The 18,664-nt window shown below is 42.2% G+C and overlaps 1 long non-coding RNA gene across 1 annotated transcript; it reads right to left on the bottom strand.

Moving 5' to 3' along the window:
- Positions 1–1,128: 1,128 nt before the first annotated feature.
- On the bottom strand, positions 1,129–18,334 carry LOC132404428 (uncharacterized). Its single transcript, XR_009515534.1, has 4 exons — positions 18,238–18,334; positions 16,166–16,735; positions 2,286–2,842; positions 1,129–1,384 (listed from the first exon to the last, which is right to left on the bottom strand). It is a non-coding gene; the product is annotated as an uncharacterized LOC132404428 (long non-coding RNA).
- Positions 18,335–18,664: the final 330 nt, after the last annotated feature.

Genomic DNA, 18,664 nt, shown 5'->3' with positions numbered 1-18,664 from the left:
CTAGACCCTAAACCCTAAACATAAGGTTATTTATTTATGTATTTATTTAGAGATACAGCAGGGGACAGGTCCTTGCAGCCCAACGAGCTGTACCACCCAGCAACACACCTATTTAACCCCAGCCTAATCACAGGATAATTGGACTGTGGAAGAAAACTGGAGCACCCAGAGGAAACCCAATTGATCACGGGAAGATACATATAAACTCCTCCATATGGTGCCGGGATTGAACTCCGAATTCCGGAATGTTCCAAACACTAATAGCGTTGCGCTAACTGCTATGCTACCGCCACTATCACATGTACATCAAAACATAAAGTGAAATGTTTGAGTGTGTGCTGGAGGCCGACTGCAGGTGCCCTCACATATTCCTTCGCCAACGTAACAACGTTCGCAAGAACAACATAGAAAGAGCAGAACAGTGAAAACAAGCCCCATTCCTCCCTCCTTTAGCCCCTGGACAGGCCTCCAGCCTCCATCGAACTTTTAGATATCAGGTTTTGACTTCCCAGTGGACCTGGCATCCAGCTCTGACTCCCAGATTTCCGATTCGGCCCCAGGCCTTCGGTCCCTGCCACCAATCTCAGGACGCGTTGATCACCGAACACTAGGCTCGCCAATGACGAGACCCCAAACACCAGACCTGGAATTCTGGTCTCATCCATTCACGAACCATTTACTGAACAGATTTCCATGTCTACAGATGCTGCTTGACTGAGTTCTTCCACCATTTTCCACTTCTGATTCACATTCTAGCATCTGCAGTTTTATTTGTTTCCCTAGAAAGGATTTATATTCACATAGTGCTGTTTCCTGTCCTTTACAGTCAATGATATTAAAAACTATCAGCACAGACCAGAGACAAAGAGTCTATGGAGCCAGGCAATGTCCTAGCTGAAGATCTGTATTCCAGCATTAGCCAAGCTCTTCCCATACTATCAGACCCTTGAGACATAGGAGAGGAATTAAGCCATTTGGCCCATCAAGTTGACTCCAGCCCATCTAGTTTACTCCACCATTCCATCATGGCTGATTCATTATCCCTCTCAATTCCATTCTCCTGCCTTCTCCCCATAATAATTAATGCCGTTTCTAATCAAGAACTTATCAATTCTGCATAAATGCACCCAATCACGTCCTCCACAGATTCACTAACCTCAGGCTGAAGAAATTCCTCCTGATCTCTGTTCTAAAGAGATTTCCTTGTATTCCGAGGCTGTGCCCTCTGAATAGTGTCAAACGTGAACTCTTGATCTCTCACTCTTCCTTGTCGTGGCCTTGCACGTTGCTTGCCCACCTAGACAGCATTTTCCTTGTGACTGTAACACTTCATTCTGCATCAACAGACAGATCTGCTGCTGGAACTCAGCGGGTCGAGCAGCATCTGTGAAGGAGAGGAATGGTCGATGTTTTGTGTCAGAAACATGCATCAGGACTCAGATTATATTCTGAATACCATAAATTTCATTCTGTTTTTTCTCTTTTCATTTTGAATGACCTTGATGTACCTATTTTTAAAAATTTGGTTAACTTAGAGATACAGCTTGGTAACAGGCCCCTTGGTCCAACAAGGCCCTGTCATCTATTTATGCCCTTGTGACCATTTAACCTACTAACATGTACATTTTTAGAATGAGGGAGGAAACCGGTGCACCTGAAGGAAACCCATGTAATCACAATGAAAACGTACAACTCCTTACAGACAGTGGCAGGAATTGAACCTGAGTCTCCGGTGCTTTAAATGGCGTTACGCTATCCACTATGCTGCTGTGCCACCCTATACTTATTTATGGAATGATCAGTTGGCATGGCACATGAACAAGACCTCTTCACTGTACCTCCACACATGTAATAACATCACGGGAGCTTTACAGTACAGGTAACCCGGGCTTAGCTCTGCCACTGCCTGTAAGGAGATTGTTCGTTCTCCCTGTGACCATGTGGGTTTCCTCCGGGTGCTCTGGTTTCCTCCCACAATCCAAAGATGCACCGGTTGGTAGATTAATTGGTCATTGTGAATTGTCCTGTGGTTAGGCTAGAGTTAAATTAGGGGTTGCTGGACAGTGCAGCTTGAAGGGCCAGAAGGGCCTGTTCAGTGCTGTATCTCAATGAATAAACAAATAATTAATTGCCAATTAAAACATCAACGTCTGCCAACCATGTGGAAAATTGCCCAGGTATTGTATGTCCACAATATATGGGAAAAATCCAGTTTGACTAATTCTACTCTTAATTATCAGCTCAGTGACGGAAGTTGTCGTCAATAGTGGCAACTGATCAATAACCTGCATCCCAGACGTGAATCTGCTTTGGCTCCTCACAGCCGTGATCCAGATCACGCGAGTCGACCGTGATGTTCTCCAAAGGGTTTGCCTATTGGCGCGTCTCAGCCGGCTGTAAAGGCCAATCCAGGATCTACGTAACCAGGTTGTTGGGATGGATTCCCTCAATGGAGAATGTCTGTTTACCGCGGGGAGGCAGATGCACGGGCCGACAGCACATCTCGACGGATCGCGGTCAGCATCTGATGGTATGGAGCGCAAGTTGACTGGGGACCCATCGTCATCATCCGCTAGGTACACCACTGAGGCGTTGGTTTGATCGCTGTCTGTCTGGAGCCGCCCCGCTGACCTTACTGCCATGGGGGACCTTGCAGGAGCTGAGCGCCACATGGCTAAACTCTGAACGGCATCTCTCTCGGGATCTCAGGAACTCACAAGCCTCTCCACCACAACAAGGTGATCGATCTTACAGAAGGCAGATCCAAATAGGGCTGAAAGAGGTGGAAGAGCCTCTCCCTGACATCAAGGAAGCATTCGACTGAGTTTGACACGTAGGAGCCCTGGAGAGAATGAACTCTGGATCAGAATCCCGTTCATTACCCTGACAGATGTCAGGAAATGTGTTATTTTGAGGCTTAAAAAGCTATCATTTACAATAGAAAAATATGGAATAGCAAGGTGGTGTTCCTGGACTGTTCAGAAATCTGATGGTGGAGAGGAAGAAGCTGTTCCTAAAACATTGAGCGTGTGCCCTCAGGCTCCTGTACCTCCTCCCTGATGGTAGTAATGTCCTGGGTGGTGAGGATTCTAAATGAACATCAAAGGGAAATTATTCACACGATACTTCAAACGTAAGGAGATGACTGTGATTATTGGGGATCGATCATAGCGATTCCTCAGCACAGGGTCCTGAAGCCAGCCATCTTCAGCTGTTTCATCAGTGACTTTCCTTCCATCGTATGGGAACAGTTGCAGACCACTGGGCAATGTTCAGCTTCAGTCGCAGTGCATGTCTGCATGTAGCAAGATTTAGACAGCGTTAGTCGTGGACCGGTAAGCAGGAAGAAACAGTTAAAACGCTACACAATGACCATCCGCAACAATAGAAAGTATAACCGAGACTCCTTGAAGTTCAATGTCATTACTGTCAACAGGTCCCCTGCCATCAGCTACGTATGATGGGACCTGAAACCTTGCTGGACCAGCCATGTAAACACAATAGCTAGAAGAGGGAGAGACTCAATATCCAACAGTGAGGGTTTCACCTCCTGACACCCTAAAGCCTTTCCACCATCTGCATGGCTGATATGAGGAATCTATACTGCTTCATAAACCCAAAACTTCTAGAGAATAGCGCAACAAGATCTTTACATCCACCCGGGAACAAATAGACTTTACTGTAATGTCTCCACAAGAAGGCAACATCCATCACTAAGGACCCTCTTCATCTGGGACATGTACTCTTCTCATTACTACCATCAGGGAGTAAGTACAGGAGCCTGAAGACACACACTCTTTGTTTTAGGAACATGATCTTCCCCTCTGCCATCAGCTTTCTGTACGGTCCATGAACACTGTCTCACTATTCCTCGTTCACACAGTTTGTTTATTTATTTATTTATATTGTAACTTATAGTAATTAAATCTACGCCCGGAACTGTGATACCCCTGCGAAACAACAAATTTCATGACATATGTTAGTGATTATAGGGAATCTGGTAATTGTATGATCATCTTAATAAATTATTGCATATGTTTACATAACCAGGTTATTTACTAAATTTAAATTCCGAAGTTTCCATGGTGGGGAACTTGAACTTGTTAGCCCACACCTCTCAGTTGCTTTTCCTAGTAATCTAACAGCTCCATCGTCACTGTACCAATGCTGTTAAATGTCTGATCCCTTATCATAAGACCATGAGCTTCCAATCCTAGAGCAACACGCACAAAATGCTAGAGGAAGTCAGCAAGTCTGGCAGAATCTATGGAAAGGAGTAAACCTAGACTCTCACAAGCACAGGAGAAAAATAAATGGTTTAGACGGCACTTTTCACAGCTATTGGAGATTACAAAGCATTTTAAAGACAATTGATTAATACTATTGTAATGTTCTCACAGTCACTGTAATGCAAAATCAATTTTCACTCAGCAAGAGGAAACAGCCCCTTAACTCCAAAAGCAGAAAGCTCCAGTCAAGGGTAAAAGGTTCTCTTACGAAAAGGTATGTAATTATATGAACACTAAGCACTGTACTTTAAAACACATAAGACTGCTATTCCGTTTCAACCAGAGAATGCAGTATGGTTGGAGACAACACAAGCCTTATTATGTTATTCAACATTGGCTGTCAAAAGTAAAGAAAAAAAAGATTGCATTTATATAATAACTTTCACAACCTCTGCATGACCGAAGTTCTAATGAAATGGTTTTTGAAGTGTACTCACTGATGTGATGTAGGTAACAATATTGAGTGGAAGATTAAATTAAAAGTTTTATCTCCAGAAAACCTGTCCTAATCCGAACATTTGGAACAGAGAGCGTAAACATAGAACAGTTCAGCACGGCACAGGCCCTTTGGCCCAAAATGTTGTACTGACCTATATAAACCTACTCCACGGTCAATCTAAACACTCCTCCTGCACTGCACATAGCCCTCCGTTCTTCCATCATCCATGTGCATATTTAAGTCTCTTAAATGATCCTAAAGTATCAGTATTGTCTGCCACCCCCAGAAGTGCATTCCAGGCACTTACCACTGTCTGGGTAAAAGCCTGCCTCTAACATCTCTAGCATGGGGATGCCGCAATACAGCCCGGGGCATCAGGGCTTGGAGTTCAGTTCCTGTGCTGTCTGTATGTGCTCCCCATGACTGTGTGGGTTTTCCCTGGGTGCTCCGGTTTCCTCCCACAGTCCAAACACGTACTGGTTGGCAGGTTAATTGGTCATTGTAAATTGTCCCGTGATTAGGCTAGGGTTAAATAGGTAGTTGCTGGGCAACGTGACTCATTTGGTCAGAAGAGCCTAATCGCCTAAGTAAATAAATACAAATCTCCCCTGAACTTTCCTCCAACCACCTTGCTCAAGACAATGAGCTTGCAGTGCTGTTCCAGTCCGTGCAAAACAGATATTTACAATGCATGCGGTACGGCTTAATTTTTTTTAAAAATTCCCAGATTTACTTGCAACAAGTGACTTTGATAGTCCATAATACTCAAAGGCCATTGGCAAGCCAGGGTGTACAACAGCCTTTAGGAAGAATCTGTTTTTCAGTCTTACTGTCTTGGCTGTTTTTGTATCTCCTACCAGATGACAGGAGATTGAACAGACAGTGTCCAGGATGGGATGGGTCTTTAATGATGTCACAAGCACACCGTAGGCATCGAGAGATGTAGATCGTCTCCAGTTCCAGCAGTTGAGTCCCAATAATATGCTGAGCAATCCTAGCACCAGTTGGAGACCCTGATACTAACCATTGCTGCTCTGGGTAAAAGGAAGTGACTGTCAAGTTTATCAACAGTTTTACAAAATATTGGAAAAAATACTTGTGAGAAGGTTAAATGATTTTATAACAAAACATAATATACTCTGTGAACAGCAATATTGTTTCAGAAAAAAACAGAACCACTGCAATAGCGTTAATAGATTTTGTAGAAGAAATATCAAACACTATAGAAAGAAATGAATACACAGTGGGAATATTCCTAGATCTAAAAAAATCATTTGACACCACTGTAAATTGTTATTAACAAAATTAGAAAGATATGGTATTAGATGGCTGGCATATGACTGGTTATTTGGAAGACAGGTATCAGTACATATAAACAACTTAAATTCAAAACTTTTGAGGGTAACTTGTGGGGTTCCACACAGTTCAGTGCTTGGTCCATTGCTGTTCATTTTGTATATAAACGATATATGTATGGTTCCTCAAACATTAAAATGTATATTGTTTGCTGATGATAGAACTATATTTTGTAGTGGGGAACATCTGAAACAACTTTTGGATACAGTGGAGAAAGAACTAAAAATTATAATGAGATGATTTGATACTAACAAATTATCACTGAATCTAAGTAAAACTAAATTCATAATATTTGAAAACTGTTTACCAAACTCATACAGTAAACTTAGAATAAATGACATTGAAATTGATAAGGTATTTGAAACAAAACTTTTAGGAGTGGTAATAGATAATAAATTAAGCTGGAAACCACATATAAATTATGTCAAAGCAAAATTGTCAGAATCTATTGCAATACTGTCCAAAGCGCAAGATTTCTTAAATTAGGAATCTGTGTATACATGATGCTGTTCACTTATAGTTCCATACGTGACTTACTGTGTTGAGGTACGGGGAAATCATACAAAACAAATACAAACTCAATTTTTCTACTCCAAAAGAAAACCATACGAATTATAAATAAGACAAGTTATTGTGAGCCAACCAATCCACTATTTATTCAACTAAACACTTTAAAATTCAGAGGTTTCATAGATTTTAAAATAGTACAAGTTATGTATAAAGTAAAATATGGACAGTTACCACAAAATATCCAAAGATTGTTTAAAATGAGAGAAAGTCAACATGATTTGAGAGGAACATGTGTATTTCAAAAACAAAGGATGAGAACAAATGTAAAAAAATCATTGTATTTCAGTCAGAGGGGTGAATCTATGGAACAGTTGTAGTGAGAATTTAAAAACATGCACCACATTTAACAAGTTTAAAAAATTATTTAAAAATAATTTAATGAACGGATCTAAAATACATGATTTTAAATGAATGGGAGTAATGTAAATAAATGATACTTGGAATTGGATTTTGTGTTAAAAGATTATGACTTTTTTTGTATCTTATGTGATGATTGATGCCAAATATGTTTTTGTATAAGTAAGAGGGATAGGCGTAATAAGGGGTAGCTTCAGCCTACACCCTTTCGGTCTGTTTTAAAGATTTTAATTATTTAATTCTGTCTTATGAAATCATCATTGAAAATGATGCTTTTTGTTTGGTCTGTACTGACCAAAATAAAATTTCATTCATTCATTCATTCATCTATGCTTCTTATCATTTTATACTCCTCTATAAAGTCTCTTTGTATCCTCCTTCATTCGAAAGAGAAAGTCCCAGCTCACTCAACCTATCCTCTTAAGAAGAGATGCTCTCCAATCCAAGCAGCATCTTTGACACACTTTCTAAAGCTTCCACATTCTTCCTATACTGAGGCAACCAGAACTCAACACTGAGTGTAGTCTAACCAGAGTTTTATAGAGCTGTAAGATTACCTCACCACAACTCTTGATAAGTTTGCTACCAGTAATTTACGGCTTCTTTAATGCACAAAGGATGAAGGCCAAACAAAATTTAGAAGGTGGGTAGAGGAGTTTAAAGGATGAGTTTCACGTGCTCTTTTGAAAATAGATGCAGCAAAATGGTGGAGTTTAGGGTTAAAATTCCAGAATCTAGGGGCAAGGTGACAGAACTGTTTAATGGGGGTGTGAGATTAAGGAACAATGGTGCATGTTTTTCCAAATCCACAGGAAAATGTGAGTGAACATAGCAAGTAGGGGAGGGAAGCCATAGATGAAGAGTGATTGGTGAGTGAGAGCTAATTCAGAAAGGTCGAGCGACCCAGGATTTTTATGTTTGGAGTGAAGGAGGGTAATATGGTGACTTGATAGACATTCAGTGCTACTTTATTAGGTATATCTGTACACCTGCTCCATAATGCAAATATCACAAGTATCTATTCAGTCGATCATGTGGCAGCAACTCGATGCATAAAAGCATGCAGGCATGGTCAAGAGGTTTGGTTGTTGTTCAGACCAAACACCAGAATGGGGAAGAAATGTGATCTAAGTGACTTTGACCGTGGAATGATTGTTGGTGCCCAATGGGTGATTTGAGTATCTCAGATTTCCTGGGATTTTCACAGAGTTTACGAGAATAGTACGAAAATTTTTTTAAAAAATCAGGGGCTCAGTCCGAAATATCAACTGTTTCCTCTTTTCCATTGACGCTGCCAGACCTGTCGAGTTCCTCCAGCATTTTGTGTGTGTTGCTTTGGATTCCAGCATCTGTAAGTATTCTCGTGTTTGTGATCCAATGACAGTGCTTCTGTGGGCTTTGTTAATGACAGAAGTCAGAGGAAAATGGCCAGACTGGTTCAAGCTCACAGGAAGATGACAGTGGCTCAAATAACCATGTGCTACCACACTCAGTGGCCACTCCATTAGGTACAGAAGGTAGCTGCACTGAGTGTATGAGGTATAGACAGTGAACAGCCAGCAGCCTTTTCTCAGGGCTGAGAAAAGTAGCATGTGGCCAGTAGCAGAGGTCATCCTTTTAAAGTGAGTGGAGGAATGTAGAGTGGATTTATGTACATGGTCACAAAGTCATGGGGCAAAAGTCCCATACTGTGCTGTACCGTTCTAAGTTCTTAAGGTGAGTAGCAAAGCTCAGGATAATTTGAAGTTTACTTATTGTTGAGCTTGGCTCCTCAGCAAGTTACATATTGGAGAGGTTACGTGTGAACGTGTTATGTGCGTTATTGATCTGGAGATGTGACTTCTGGGCTACTGTCCAGAGCTCTGCGTTATTGATCTCGGGATGTGACTTCGAAGCTGGAGAATTTAATTTCAATAAATTTGTAACTAAAAAGTTTGCAGCTGTAATCTAGACTATTAGGCAGTTATAAAAACCTGTATGTTTCATGGATGTGCTTGAGGGAAGGAAATTTGTAGTATGACCACCGTGTAACTTCAAACCTACCAATGTAGTTGATTATTAACAGCCTCTGAAATAGCATCCCACTTAGTCCAGTCACCAGCTGGGACAGACAATAGATTCTAGCCCTGCCGACAAAACCCTACCCCATGGCTAACTGGGTAAAGCTCAGACTAATGAATATGTTGAATCAGATGCTTGCTGTGTTCAAAGATGAGAATCTGGTATTTCTGGTAGAAATTAAACCCAGCTGTTTTGGGATTATGGATGCCAAACTTCATAGAATGTTACCTAGTCCATAACTTGCCACATTTTATCAAAGTTCAAAGTACATAGAATCATAGAATTATTGAAATCTACAGCACATTACAGGCCCTTTGGCCCACAATGTTGTGCTGACCATGTAACCTACTCTAGAACTGCATAGAATTTCCCTATTGCATAGCCTTCTATTTTCCTAAGCTCCACGTATCTAAGAATCTCTTAAAAGACTCTACTGTATCTGACTTTACCACCATCACTGGCAGTCCACTTCACGCACCTACCACTCTGTGTGTGAAAACCTTAACTCTGACATCCCCCTTGTACCTATGTCTAAGCACCTTAAAACTATACCCCCTTGTGTTGGCCATTTGAGCCCCAGGAAAAAGCCTCTGACTATCCACACGATCAGTGCCTCTCATCATCTTATACACCTCTATCAGGTCACCTCTCGTCCTCCGTCACTCCAAAGAGAAAAGGCCGAATTCACTCAACTTATTCTCATAAGGCACACTCTCCAATCCAGGCAACATCCTTGTAAATCTCCTCTGCACTCTCTCGATAGTATCCACATCCTTCCAGTAAGGTCACCAGAACTGAACTCAGTACTCCAAGTGGGGTCTAACTAAGTTCTTATATAGTCTTATCATTAGCTCCCAGCTCTTGAACTCAATCCCATCATTGATGAATGCCAATGCACCATAAGCCTTCTTAACAACACTGTCAACCTGCGCAGCAGCTTTGAGTGTCCTATGGACACGAACCCCAAGATCCCTCTGATCCTCTACGCTGCCAAGAATCTTACCTTTAATATTATATTCTGTCTGCAAATTTGATCTACCGAAATGAACCACTTCACACTTATCTGGGGGTTGAACTCCATCTGCCACTTCTCAACCCAATTCTGCATCCTATCGATGTCACGCTGTAACCTCTGACCACCCTGCAGACTGTCCAGAACACCCCAACTTTTGTGTCATCAGCAAACTTACGAACCCACCCTTCTACTTCCTCATCCAGGTCATTTATAAAAAAATCACGAAGAGGAGGGGACCCAGAACAGATCCCTGCGGAACTCCACTGGTCACCGACCTCCATGCAGAATACAAACCATCTACAACCACCCTTTTCCTTCTGTGGGCAAGCCAATTCTGAATCCACAAAGGAAGGTCTCTTTGGATCCCATGCCTCATTACTTTCTGAATGAGCCTTGCATGGGGAACCTTATCAAATGCCTTACTGAAATCCATTACTCTACCTTCACCAATGTGTTTTGTTACACTTATCATCAAAGTGTGTATACATTATACAACTTCTGGGATTCATCTCCTAACTGGCAGCCACGGAACAAAGAAACCCAGAAGAACCCATTAAATAAAAGACCATTAAACACCCAATGTGCAAAAAAAAACAAATCATGTAAACAACGAGTACAAGCAAATAGCATTCTAAACTGGCCGATAAAGAGTCTATCCCCGGACCCTTAGTTCATCACAGAGCCAAACAGCGAGCTGAAGAGGCCCATCCCTCACCTCAGTTCCAGACATCCTGACCTTTTCTATATGACATGGTGCCTGAATCGTCATCCAAACATTGGGTGCACTTGCTTTGGTACAGTCTGGCTTTGGGACTTGGCCCTCACCGCCTCGATCCAGCCAGCACCCGGCTTTTCCAATTCGGCACAGCGCTTAAGTCAATGGAACTTCAGCTCTTCCTCACTCTCGGCAGTGACCTCGCCTCGCCTCAATTCTGCTACATCGAATTGCCTCCAAGTCCAAAGGGAAATTACAGACTATGGCTTACAATGATCATTTACCAGGAAAAGTGTGACTTACAAAGTATTTAGTTGTTTTCCTTCTTTCAGCAATGCTAACAGCATTGTGAAGGACTCGCAAAAACTCTTCTCCCTCCTGCCATCTGGCAAAAGGTACCGAAGCATTCGGGCTCTCACGACCAGACTGTGTAACAGTTTCTTCCCCTAAGCCATCAGACCCCTGAATACCCAGAGTCTAGACCAGGGGTGGGCAAACTTTTTGACTTGTGGGCCACAAAGGGTTCTAAAATTTGACAGGGGGGCTGGACCAGGAGCAGATGGATGGAGTGTTTTGGTAATACACCTCATAAGAGAAAATAAAATATCATGGGATATGTAGAAAACATGTGCTTTAATTTCAATTGAAAATGAACAAATGCATTACAACAAAATATCTGTCTTTGAAGTCCCATGGTATTTAGCTATTTATTGAAATGACTTTTAAAACTCTGAAAATTAAATGAATAAAATACAGCTTTTTTTAATAGTAACAGTTATTATTTTAAAGCACTGAAAATTCTGTTATCCTTCAAGATATTATCATCATCACTCTCCTCCTGACTGTCTTTATTTCAAAAACGGTAGGAGATGCAGGTCTACTTGTCCTGCTCCTTCTTATTCAATTGTCCCCTGTGCCAGAACTCAACAACGACCAGCACAAGGACAGAACAGTGACAGCGCGCCAGTATGCGGAACGCGTTATTTGATCTGGAGCGCATTTTTTATTTTGAGAACATACGTGCACCTGCGCACTACTCATGTCCATCACTTAACAGAAATGACATGTAACATGTAAGGCTTATTGAAAAAAATATTTTCAAATGCATTTTTTACATAACACAACGAAGAAACTTATTTTTAATTTCAGTGGGAACAGTGTTGTTGGTCTCCCTTTTTAGCCAGCGCATCAAAGTCTGGATTTAGTTTTGTTGTGGCGATTCTCAGAATGGATCTGAGGTGTTGGTCAGTTAACTTGGATCTTTGGCTGGCTTTGTTGATGTTCATGATGCTGAACGCCTGTTCACACAAATAGGTCGAGCCGAACAAAGAGTAAAGCGCAAATGTGGAGTAATACGCTACACCTCAACAAAGGTCAATGTATATAGAGTGCATCATCTATTGGGAAAACGCCAGAATTGCGGGGAAAAAACGTTAACAAGGTTTACTAATATAATTTCATCAAGTTCTGCGGGCCGGATTAAAAAGCTTAACGGGCCGCATATGGCCCCCAGGCCGTAGTTTGCCCATGCCTGGTCTAGACTGACGCCTACATCATTTATTATTATATTGTAATTTGTCCTCTACTGTGCCTACTGTCTTGTTTATTAATTATTGTACTGCCCTGCACTGTTTTGTGCACTTTATGTAGTCCTGTGCAGGTCTGTAGTCTAGTGCAGTTTTTATGTTGTTTTACATAGTCTAGTGTAGCCCTGTCCTGTCTGAAATAGTCTAGTGTAGTTTTGTGTTGTTTCATGTAGCACCAGGGTCCTGGAGGAACGTTGTTTTGTTTTTACTGTGTACTGTACCAGCAGTTTATGGTCAAAATGACAATAAACTTGACTTGACTCATCGGCCACCAGCCAGAACTTGCTGAGGTTCACCAGCACCAAACTGATTATTAGAAGGGTAGATGCACAAGGATCAAGGATCAGGGATCAGTTTTATTCACCAAATACATTCACATGTATTAGGAATTTGCTGTGGGATGTTTGCATGACCTGCAATAAATAACAACATTCAACAATTATAAAAATATAAATTAGCAGTTAAAAGTATGGATATAGAATACAATGTGCAAAAACACGTAAGTTTCAGCTGATATTACAATGTAAACAGTATTATAACTCTGCTGTCTCTTGCCTGCCTATCACTTCCCCCTGGATCCCTTCCTCTTTCCTTTTCTCCTATGGTCCACTCTCTTGTCTTATTGGATTCCTCCTTCTCCAGCCTTTAACCTTTCCCACCCACCTGGCTTCACCTTTCACCTTCTGGCTAGTCTCCCTTCCCTTCCCCCACCCTTTTATTTTGGCATCTTCCCCCCTTCCTTCTCAGTGCAGAGGAAGGGTCTTGGCCCAAAGTGTCTATAGATGCCGCCTAAGCTGCTGAGTTCATCCAGTACTTCGTGTCTGTAACTATTCGAAAAAGTTGTTTAAAGTGTTTGCAGGGCAGTGAATGAGGAGATAGAAAGTGTGGGTGGGGGGTGGGTGATGGTCAGCTAACCAACATGATTGATCAGAGGAATCAGCATTACCAAAGTAAAGCAAAAATGCCAGAAACGCTTAGCAGGTCAGGCAGCATCTGTGGAGAGAGAAGCAAGTTAAATTTCTGATATATGACCAGTTATCAGTATGTTGCTTTTCAAATGAACGTCATCCCAATCCATTTGCAATCAAGTTACAGCAACAACAGTAAATAGCGTTTTGCATTTCCTCCTTCATATTTTGAAACAACGCTTTTGCAACCACTCTTTCCTATTTCCAAACAACACTAAAGCTGCCTAATCCCATGCCTGTCTCAGAATTTCTGTCCTCCTAAAATCATCACATTTTGTAACAAGTTCTATGTTACAGGGACTGAGTTGTAGTGAAAGGATGAATGGGCAGGGACTTAATTCCCGAGATCATGACGGGAGATTTGATCGAGGTATACAAGTAATGAGGGCAGAAATAAGATAAATGCATGCAGGCTTTTTCCATTGAGGTTGGGTGAGACTAGACCCAGGGTCATGATCTAAGGGTGAAAGGATAAATATTCAAGAGGAACCTGAGGGGAAACACCTGAGAGTGTGGAACAAGCTGCCAGTGGAAATGGCGGATGTGGACTTGATCTCAACATGTAAGAGAAATTTGGATAGGTGCATATTTGGGAAGGGAATGAAGAGCTATGGTCCAGGTGCCAGTCGACGGGACTAGGCAGAGTAATAGTTCAGCATGACTAGGTGGGGCAAAGAGTCTGTTTCTGTGCTGTACTCATCTATGACCCCATAATCATTGCTTCCTAATTTACCCTCTGATGCACCATCAATAACTCACACTGAGACGTAGGCGAGATATCGGCTTTTATTGACTGGAAGAAGGAACCAGGAGTGAGTGTCTATCATACAAGGTCTTGGAGACTGAGGCCGAGCGTCAGGCCGCAGGTCTCCTTTATACAGGGGCCTGTGGGAGGAGCCACAGGAGCAGTCAGCAGGGGCGTGTCCCGACAGGCACATAGTTCACCACACCCTCTCATTTGCGCCTGAACATGAATTTCCCTCTCCTTTTATCCTGATCTCTGTGCAGAGGAGATCAGCAGGTGGGCACAAGGTAAGTGTTCAAGGATGTGCGTGAAGCTCCCCCCGAAGAAATCCAACATCTCCACCATCTTCTCACTACATCATCAAGTATGCCTGCTACCCTACTCATTCCCCCTTTCTCACTTCTACCTTCTGGAAGAAACTACAGTAGCTCCTGGACAACTGGAATCAAGTACAGTTTCTTCCCCACTGTTTTCAGAAGTCTGAGTTTCCACGTCTTTCACATCCCCTTCCCAGTGGTGCAGCCACATTCCCAAACTCCGAATTCTATCTCTGTCAGATTTCCTGTTAAAGTCACTTCAGCATTTGTTTTTGCACTACTTCAGATTCATTGATTTATCCCACGTGCGCTGAAATGCATCGTTCACGTTAACAACCAGCACCCCCTAAAGGTGTGCTGGGGGCACACGTTCCACACATGTTGCCACACATTCCAGCACCAACGTAGCATGCCCACAGTACTCAGCAGAACAACACAGCAACAAAGCAACAGCCTCCCTCCCAACACACCCACGTAGACAGTCCAGCAACTCCAGGATAGGTTTGTGACCTCCCCAGTGGACTTCAGACTCATAGATCTAGGGCTCCAGCCATCAGGTCAAACTTCGGGCTTTGATCTTCAGTATCGACAGCCAACGACAGGACCCTGGGCCTCGAGCTCTGGACTGGATGACTCGTGTGCCGAGGGAATCACCGGCTCTCACGTCCCAGACTTGCAGTCTCGAGACCCACCTACTTGGGGGAGCTGACTGACATGGTGGGCCACCAGCCCTCTTCCACACTGCCTACCAGCCCGATATCCCCGGATGTCCTTCATCACACGTCCACAACTTTGCACAATTCTTTTGTTTTTCATTTATTGCAGCGTCTATTAATCCTATGGAGACTCTTCACTCTGTGAGCTTCACAGGAGGAAGGAAGCTCATTGCACCCCGGTGTACATAACAATAAACTAACCTGATTCCAGATCTGATTCCTGGGAATCTCTGTCCCACGCACACTCAGCTTTCAGGACTACATTAAGAACCACATGCAAGTGCATTGGATGCACAGAGAAGCCCACATAGGAGGGCAGAAGGAGGGAACAACCTCGCAAACTAGCCACCTCTGGAAGAATCCCGCACGGACCTCATCAGTCACCTCAAAATGTTAAAACCAGAACCCTAGAGATATGGAAAACCTCAGCACAGAAGTTGGTCTTTCAGCTCATCTATTCCATGCTGAACAGCAGGTTTCCAAAGAAGAAGAAATGTTCTTCTTCTGGATTTCTCAACTAGGAATACCCTAACTCCACCTTATACTTTCAACTCTGCCTCAGCAGTGGCGTGGCAGTCAGAATAGCAGGCATTGACTGATTTCAAATCCTGTAGAATGTACGAAGCCATAGGAAAGATGAGATAGCATTGGAGAGGATGCTGAGGGCATTCACTAGGACATCAAGTCTATAGCAAGTTGCCAGAGGATCTCAATGTGTCCAGGCAGCATCTGTAGAGGCAAAAGGACAGTAGATATTTCAGGTTCAGACCCTGCATCTAGACTAACCCTTTTCAGGGTGCCTGGGATGGAGAGCTCTAGTTTCAGAAGATTAGAATTGTTGGTCACATGAAAACAGTGAATGTGCACCATTTGCATCATATCAAATCAACAAAGATTTTGCTGGGCAAGTGGCACCATGCTTCTGGAATGACCACATCTCACTAACCCTTACACTCCAGCCAGTTGATCAGCACAGGTCTTTAGTACTTGGCAAGGTACCCACCTGGACCAAACGATTTCCTTGCACTCACCTTCCTGAAGGATGCGGTCTCATTAGCCTCAGAGACTGAGATGATGGGATCATCAGGGGTTATGGAAGTTCATAATGGTTCCTCCACGTTTTGACAGTCAGAGTGAGCATAGAAGGTGTTGAGCTCATTTGGAAATGAAGCCCTGTTGTCACTTACAGTGTGTTGCTTGATTTCGCTTTGTTAGAAGTGATTGCCTTCGAGCCCTGCCACAACTATTGAGCATTAGATTTAGTCCAGAACTGCCACCTTCCCTGTGGGGTGGCTTTCAGAAGATCGTACCTGGACCTCTTTGAATTTCCTTGGTTGCCGGATTTGAATGGTGCTGATCTGGCCCTCAGCAGATTGTGGATCTCTTGACCCATCCAAGGCTTCAGGTTGGAGAAGACGCTGAATGATTTTGTGGGGGCACGCTCGTCTACTATCGTTTTTATGAAGTCCATAACAACCACTCAGGTCCACAGACAAGTTATTCAACACAGCCCAGTTCATTGACTTGAAGCAAACCTGTAGCTGCTCCACTGCCTCCCAGGACCACCTCTTATCTCTGAAGCTTTGTTCTTTACCCTCTGCCTGTATGCAAGTAGGAGAAGGACATCCAAGTGATCAGATTTCCTGAAGTGCAGTCTAAGCATGGAACAGTAGGCACCCCTTGTCTTTAGTTTCCTCCCACAGTTCAAAGACATACCAGATATTGGGTTAACTGGTCTTTGTTAAATAGGTGGGTTGCTGGGTGGTGCAGTGCATTGGGCCAGAGAGGCCTATACTGCATTGTATCTCTGAATAAAATAAATTTTTAAATGCTGCCACTAAACAACAACAGCTGTCAGTGATAATAAACCTGACTCTGATTCTCATTCTCATTCATGTCAACTCTTAATGGCCTCTGCAGCGGGCTTGCAAATCACTGTATTGTACCAGAGAAGGGCAAAAGTTCTGACTTTGTCAGCAAAGAAGATGCAACCGAATATGGAATCATTGTCATCACCAACTGATGCCACTTGGGCCTTCAAGCCTTATTGACAATGAAGAGAGAGAAGGAGATCAAATGAATGAAAAGGGGTCCAAAAAAGAAAGGGGAAAATGACAGATAAAGGGGGGAGAGAGCAATGAGAGAGAAAGATAGGGAAATAGAGGGATAAAGAGACAATAAAGGGAGATACCAGAAGAAAGGTAGAAAGAGCAACAGTGACCGGACAGAGGATGAAATTGAAAAGAAATGTGGAATTAAGAGGAGTGGGTTAAAAAGGGTTACATTAGAATTCATCATTGTGTCCTTGAGCAGACAAAGTTTCCATTCAACATCTCATAATCTCATTTTATACAGTACATGTTGGGTTTGGCTCTGATGCTTTCTGGGATCAAATGATTAGTCCTCTTTAAGATTATTTAAGGAAAATAAAGTGTGTTTTTTTCAAAGCACACTCAGCTAACAACATCATATAAAAATATACAAAAATAATCAATGTTTTGGAGGGTCTCCAAGGTTGCTAAATGGCCTTGGGTTTTAACTGGCTAAATAATCCATTTGATAATGGGGTTTATATCAACCAACCCCTGTTGAGCATGAATCAGATTTCTAACACAATCTATGCGATTGTAATTATAATTGTTCAATTGGCTACTGTCCCTCCCCACCCCCACCCACAGATTTATATATCTGCGTCCTTGGAAATATTATGCAGCAGGAAGGATTTTTTTTTAATTTAAATCTTCAATGATAAATTGCAAAATACGGAATGGGCTTCAGAATGAAATCAGAAGCAAAATAGAACTATCCAAAGTAGAAGTCAGAACTTATCCTGGCTGTAAGTAAAAGCCTGGAATTTTTAAACACAACAACCAACATAGGATACCATGTAAAGTTCATGTGCTTTGCTGTTGTCAGGAATCACTGGATACTGTTAAACAGTTCATCTGGCTTGCTGTTATGCCACAGCAAAATAGTTGGCTCTCACTTTGCCCTCAAAATGGCCACAAAGCTGCTTAGATAAGGGTAGGCAATCAATGCCAGCCTTGTTCGTTTTACTTAAATTCCACAAATGAATAAAGCAAAACAAATACAAGGACACTACCTGAATCTTCTGAAGATATTCTGGGCTGGATTCAAATTTTTTTAGATGAAAAAAAAATCTCTTGGAATTCAGACTTGTCTAAAGTACAGCAGTAAGTACAGATAAAAGCACATAAATTCCAGAAAACTGAGTAACTTCGCATAGTTGATGTAAATAATTGTCCCAAATTTTTAAAATTCTGTTGATTCAACCGGTAATGTCAATTTACTTTCATGAGCTCATAGTGTCAAACTAATTATTTGTTAAGAAATGTTTCTTAATAAATGATTAGGTAACGAGTGGTGAAGAAATGCAAGGATGTGCAAAAAAAAAAATCCCAGACAGCAATATAGTAAAAATCAGACATTAGTTGTATACCCAGTAGCTATTGGATCTCAGTTCTTATAAATAGTGCCGGCAGCAAACAAATCTCACTGATTTAAGAATA

Source organism: Hypanus sabinus, chromosome 2 (genome assembly GCF_030144855.1).
Source record: "Hypanus sabinus isolate sHypSab1 chromosome 2, sHypSab1.hap1, whole genome shotgun sequence".
NCBI lineage: Eukaryota > Metazoa > Chordata > Chondrichthyes > Myliobatiformes > Dasyatidae > Hypanus > Hypanus sabinus.
The sequence above is the reverse complement of the archived record's forward strand: the minus strand, read 5'-3'. Positions and strand labels throughout refer to the sequence as shown.